General features: G+C 35.6%; 1 long non-coding RNA gene across 1 annotated transcript; it reads left to right on the forward strand.

Annotated features, from left to right (window-relative positions):
- Positions 1-586: 586 nt before the first annotated feature.
- LOC131667301 (uncharacterized) lies at positions 587-1,567 on the forward strand. Its single transcript, XR_009302165.1, has 3 exons — positions 587-805; positions 1,321-1,392; positions 1,471-1,567. It is a non-coding gene; the product is annotated as an uncharacterized LOC131667301 (long non-coding RNA).
- The last annotated feature ends 5,861 nt before the right edge of the window (positions 1,568-7,428 follow it).

Raw genomic sequence — 7,428 nt, forward strand, 5'->3', positions numbered from 1 at the left:
TTAACCATACGTTTGAATAGCACTGAAAAGTGCTGCTTTATAAAAAAATAATATAAATTTTTTTATTGAAAATTTAGCACTGAAAAGTGCTGTTTTAAATTGATCATGATATCGATTAACTGTCGGGATTGTACAGCTTCGTCAACTTGAAAAAAAAAAAAAAAGTGGCCCAGAAAAGGGCCGATCGTTCGTTCGCTGCAACTTGTCACTGCCAACGGCTTGCCACCACCTACTCTTCGTCCGTTGCGTGAGAAATAAAGAGCGTACGCGCTATCGCGATCCTATATTAATACACATTGGCGTCTCTTCTCCGCACTAATCACATTTTCATTAGCTACTCCCACCACTAATTATGATTGTCTTATGCGTGCGACAAAATCAGTGCTGTCGCGTATCTCGCATCCCTACTCCCAAATCTTCGACCAATGACCGAAACGCGGCTAGTGTTTCAAAAGATGAATAAAAATTCGAACGCCTTGCAACGATACGTCATTGTGATTTTTTTGTCGTGGAGTTGTGAAGTGTTTAGTAAAATGAGTGAAGAACGGGTGGAAAATTTGTTTTCCTTGGACGATGCGTCGTGGCAAGACGCACTTAATGAAGCGATCGAGGCGTTGGGCGAGGACATCGATCTTTCCGAAGATGAAGTCTTCGGATTGATCGGTTTACCGGTGCAAGAAGCAGCGGTGGACGAAGTCGTCGTCGAGCAGCCGCGAACACCTTCGCCGAGGAGGAGGAACGACGACGACGACATCCACGAAGCGGCAACCATTCGGATGCCGCTGACACCTCCACCTTCAATATTGTAAGTACATTTTTTTCATTCTCTTTTACCCTCTCTCTCTCATTCTGTTTTTTTATAATTAATACCATTATACTAATAAAATGTTATTAGTTATACATAAATTTTTTTAAAATAATAAGAGCATATATGTTCTTAAATTAAAAAAAAGAGGTTCTGTTCTTTTTTATACATAAATTTTTTTAAAAATAATAAGAGCATATATGTTCTTAAATTAAAAAAAGAGGTTCTGTTCTTTTTTTTTCTGTATACTAATAACACAATTATATATCTAATAATATTGTATTAATAAATTGATAAAATTTTATATAGATAATTTATCAATTTATTAATGTAAAAGTATTATTCGTTATATAATATGTATGTACGTGTGTATATGAGAGAGAGTATATACTCCAATTTTAAATTTAACATTCTTTTCTCTCGCGTACTTAAAATTTCTTATTTTGCGATGTCCGGTTTTCGTCGTCGTAGTCGCGTTATCGGCATAATATAAATATAAGTGTTTCCGATTACAGCACGCATCGGACAGCGCCACTCCAATTACCGCCACCGTCTCCATGCTCCCGATCATCTTCAACGGTGAATGTGTAAGTTGAATATTTATTATACAGATAGATATATGAAACGATTTTTTTTCAAAATAAAGAATCTTTTTTTTTTTGCAGGTCTGATGACGACGACGACGACGTGGAGATGGTCTGCGAGGTGATTGTCTCGCGTCGACCACCACCACCACCACCATCACGACGCGTGACATGCGTCGACCTGATGACGCCTCGAGGAGCACCCGTGATGATGATCGACATCACAACGCCACAACAGCCGCTCTTGGTGAACTTAGTTTCACCACCAGCGATACAAGAGACGTCCTGCCGCCAACGAGAACAGGTATGATTCTTTTTTTCTCTTTTCTTTTTTTTTAATCGGCAGTAGTATGTTCTAAGTTTTTTTTTCATTTTTTTTGTTGCAGGTCGGCGATCACAACAACACCATGCCAGTATGCGGGGGCTGGGAGTGCGCACACTGCGTCGCTGGTCGCTGCAGTCGGCAGCCGCAGTGGGTGGAATCACCACCGCAGCGCGGCAGCAGGCGGCACGTCGATCGGAACGGGCCGGTCAGACAGGTGGTGCGAAGATTATTCGCATCACGGTCGAGCAGTCCCGAAGATTCCCCCGCTGTGCGCCAGCCTTCTCGGTCGCCGTCGCCAGCTCCGTTGAGTAGGCAGCTTTCTAGATCGCCCGCGGAATTATCCACAACGGCGCTCATGCAGAGTCTCCGCATCGCGGGGAAAAAGCGCCTGCGCGTCACGGACGAAACCGTCGACGGCGCCCCGCGGTACAAAATAGCAAAATTTTTCACCGCTGACGACGACGACGCCGACGACGACGACGGCGACGACGACGGCGACGACGGCGACGACGACGACGACGACGACGACAACGACGCCGACGGCGACGACGGCGACGACGACGACGACGACGACGACAACGACGACGGCGACGACGACGACGACGACGACGACAACGACGCCGACGACGACGACGACGACGACGACGACGACGCCGACGACGACGACGCCGCCGATGATAATGATGATGGCGAAAACTAGGCGTTAGTTTTTTATACATTTTTGTACATTTTTTTGTATTTTTTTGTACATTTTTTGTATTTTTTGTAGATTTTTTATATTTTGTTATATAATAAATAATTATTAATAACAATGTCTTTTCTTATAAATAATTATTAATAATATATCTATATAATAAATATCTATTTATAACATTTATTAAAATTTATTGTATTAGCGCTTGGGCCCTCCCCAGCAGCAGCAGCAGCAGCCGCCGGCGCCGCCGCCCCCCCCCCCCCACATATCAATCGCGTGTGTAGCCAGTATACACAATACGGTATTGCCCGTGGTAACAGTGGCTGTAGCTCTAGCGGTAGAGCATCGGCCTGCGGATCCGGAGGACGCGCGTTCGATCCCCCGATCCGTCCGTTTTTTTTCAGATAAATCTAAAAATTTTTAACACACGCGCGCACACGCGCGCACACACACACACACACACACACACACACACACACACAATAAAACAATCAAAACGCGTAACACAGAACACGCGCGTAGTGCATAGGAATCAAATCAGTGGGAGAGGGGGAAATGCAGAGAACGCACGCCACATCAGATCAAGCCACATCAGATCAACTCAGTAGGGGAGGGGGAGTGCGTAGAACGCACCGGTATACGCCACATCAGATCAACTCAGTAGGGGAGGGGGGAGTGCGTAGAACGCACCGGTATACGCCACATCAGATCAACTCAGTAGGGGAGGGGGAGTGCGTAGAACGCATCGGTATAACTCAGTAGGAGGGGGGGGGGGGTGAATCGACAGTGCACGGGCCGATCGGGAGGGGGGGGGGGATGAGGTGAATATGCACACACCTCAACTCACACGCTTCAACTCAGTGAGCTAGTACCCCTCTGAGTTGATGCCCCTCTAGTTTACCTACTAGTATCCCAACCAAACTTATTTTTTGAAACTTCGATAATTTGTAGAACAACTAGTATTGTTCGTTGCTACGGTTTTTTCATAAAGGAAATATTCATATATCACCATCACTCACGTATCCCGATAGCACAAGTAACCCAACAGATATTTTAAAAATTTCAAATATTCCGATGCGAAATAATAATAATCCAGATAACCTACCTTTTCGTAAATTCTATAATTTCGGACATCTGAAATATTGTATTGATGCTATAGAAAACTAGAATTCTTCATTGCAATTATTACTTGATATTGAAAACATTCATTTAACCCAATGCAACTTCTAAAACTTCCATATATTCAGATTTGCATTTCTTGATTTAAGAAATTTTCATATACACAATCCAACACAACCCAACTTTACTTGTTAAAATTCTAAATTTTATCTTATCTCTAATATTCCATTTATACTATAGAACTACTAGAATTTTAGGATGTATTCATATTTGATACAAGTATCTCAACCTAACTTATTTTTTTAATACTTCGATAATTTGTAGAACTAATATTGTTCGTTGCTACGTTTTCTTCATAAAGGAAATATTCATATATCCCCATCACTCACTTATCCCGATAGCACAAGTAACCCAATAGAAATTTTAAAAATTCCACATATTCCGATTCGACATAATAATAATCCATATAACCTACCTTTTCGTAAATTCTATAATTTCGGACATCTGAAATATTGTATTGATGCTATAGAAAACCAGATGTCTTCATTGCAATTATTACTTGATATTGAAAACATTCATTTAACCCAATGCAACTTCTAAATCGTCCATATATTCAGATTTGACATTAAACTGATCCTATTATTCACCCAGATAACATTTCTTGATATAAGAAATTTTCATATAACCCAATCCTACAAAACCTAACTTTACTTGTTAATATTCTAAATTTTATCATATCTCTAATATTCCATTTATACTATAGAACTACTAGAATTTTAGGATGTATTCATTTTTGATACAAGTATCTCAACCTAACTTATTTTTTTAATACTTCGATAATTTGTAGAACTAATATTGTTCGTTGCTACGTTTTCTTCATAAAGAAAATATTCATATATCCCCATCACTAACTTATCCCGATAGCACAAGTAACCCAACAGAAATTTTAAAAATTCCACATATTCCGATTCGACATAATAATAATCCATATAACCTACCTTTTCGTAAATTCTATAATTTCGGACATCTGAAATATTGTATTGATGCTATAGAAAACCAGATGTCTTCATTGCAATTATTACTTGATATTGAAAACATTCATTTAACCCAATGCAACTTCTAAATCGTCCATATATTCAGATTTGACATTAAACTGATCCTATTATTCACCCAGATAACATTTCTTGATATAAGAAATTTTCATATAACCCAATCCTACAAAACCTAACTTTACTTGTTAATATTCTAAATTTTATCATATCTCTAATATTCCATTTATACTATAGAACTACTAGAATTTTAGGATGTATTCATTTTTGATACAAGTATCTCAACCTAACTTATTTTTTTAATACTTCGATAATTTGTAGAACTAATATTGTTCGTTGCTACGTTTTCTTCATAAAGAAAATATTCATATATCCCCATCACTAACTTATCCCGATAGCACAAGTAACCCAACAGAAATTTTAAAAATTCCACATATTCCGATTCGACATAATAATAATCCATATAACCTACCTTTTCGTAAATTCTATAATTTCGGACATCTGAAATATTGTATTGATGCTATAGAAAACCAGATGTCTTCATTGCAATTATTACTTGATATTGAAAACATTCATTTAACCCAATGCAACTTCTAAATCGTCCATATATTCAGATTTGTCATTAAACTGATCCTATTATTCACCCAGTTAACATTTCTTGATTTAAGAAATTTTCATATAACCCAATCCTACAAAACCTAACTTTACTTGTTAATATTCTAAATTTTATCATATCTCTAATATTCCATTTATGGTACAGAACTACTAGAATCTTAGGATGTATCCATTTTTGATACAAGTATCCCAACCAAACTTATTTTTTGAAACTTCGATAATTTGTAGAACAACTAGTATTGTTCGTTGCTACGGTTTTTTCATAAAGGAAATATTCATATATCACCATCACTCACGTATCCCGATAGCACAAGTAACCCAACAGATATTTTAAAAATTTCAAATATTCCGATGCGAAATAATAATAATCCAGATAACCTACCTTTTCGTAAATTCTATAATTTCGGACATCTGAAATGTTGTATTGATGCTATAGAAAACTAGAATTCTTCATTGCAATTATTACTTGATATTGAAAACATTCATTTAACCCAATCCAACTTCTAAAACTTCCATATATTCAGATTTGCATTTCTTGATTTAAGAAATTTTCATATACACAATCCAACACAACCCAACTTTACTTGTTAAAATTCTAAATTTTATCATATCTCTAATATTCCATTTATGCTATAGAACTACTAGAATTTTAGGATGTATCCATTTTTGATACAAGTATCCCAACCAAACTGATTTTTTTAATACTTCGATAATTTGTAGAACTAATATTGTTCGTTGCTACGTTTTCTTCATAAAGAAAATATTCATATATCCCCATCACTCACTTATCCCGATAGCACAAGTAACCCAACAGAAATTTTAAAAATTCTACATATTCCGATTCGACATAATAATAATCCATATAACCTACCTTTTCGTAAATTCTATAATTTCGGACATCTGAAATATTGTATTGATGCTATAGAAAACCAGATGTCTTCATTGCAATTATTACTTGATATTGAAAACATTCATTTAACCCAATGCAACTTCTAAATCGTCCATATATTCAGATTTGTCATTAAACTGATCCTATTATTCACCCAGTTAACATTTCTTGATTTAAGAAATTTTCATATAACCCAATCCTACAAAACCTAACTTTACTTGTTAATATTCTAAATTTTATCATATCTCTAATATTCCATTTATGGTACAGAACTACTAGAATCTTAGGATGTATCCATTTTTGATACAAGTATCCCAACCAAACTTATTTTTTGAAACTTCGATAATTTGTAGAACAACTACTATTGTTCGTTGCTACGGTTTTTTCATAAAGGAAATATTCATATATCACCATCACTCACGTATCCCGATAGCACAAGTAACCCAACAGATATTTTAAAAATTTCAAATATTCCGATGCGAAATAATAATAATCCAGATAACCTACCTTTTCGTAAATTCTATAATTTCGGACATCTGAAATATTGTATTGATGCTATAGAAAACTAGAATTCTTCATTGCAATTATTACTTGATATTGAAAACATTCATTTAACCCAATGCAACTTCTAAAACTTCCATATATTCAGATTTGCATTTCTTGATTTAAGAAATTTTCATATACACAATCCAACACAACCCAACTTTACTTGTTAAAATTCTAAATTTTATCATATCTCTAATATTCCATTTATACTATAGAACTACTAGAATTTTAGGATGTATTCATTTTTGATACAAGTATCTCAACCTAACTTATTTTTTTAATACTTCGATAATTTGTAGAACTAATATTGTTCGTTGCTACGTTTTCTTCATAAAGAAAATATTCATATATCCCCATCACTCACTTATCCCGATAGCACAAGTAACCCAACAGAAATTTTAAAAATTCCACATATTCCGATTCGACATAATAATAATCCATATAACCTACCTTTTCGTAAATTCTAGAATTTCGGACATCTGAAATATTGTATTGATGCTATAGAAAACCAGATGTCTTCATTGCAATTATTACTTGATATTGAAAACATTCATTTAACCCAATGCAACTTCTAAATCGTCCATATATTCAGATTTGACATTAAACTGATCCTATTATTCACCCAGATAACATTTCTTGATATAAGAAATTTTCATATAACCCAATCCTACAAAACCTAACTTTACTTGTTAATATTCTAAATTTTATCATATCTCTAATATTCCATTTATACTATAGAACTACTAGAATTTTAGGATGTATTCATTTTTGATACAAGTATCTCAACCTAACTTATTTTTTT

Source organism: Phymastichus coffea, unplaced genomic scaffold, assembly GCF_024137745.1.
Source record: "Phymastichus coffea isolate CEN01 unplaced genomic scaffold, Cenicafe_Pcof_1.1 PCOF00064, whole genome shotgun sequence".
NCBI lineage: Eukaryota > Metazoa > Arthropoda > Insecta > Hymenoptera > Eulophidae > Phymastichus > Phymastichus coffea.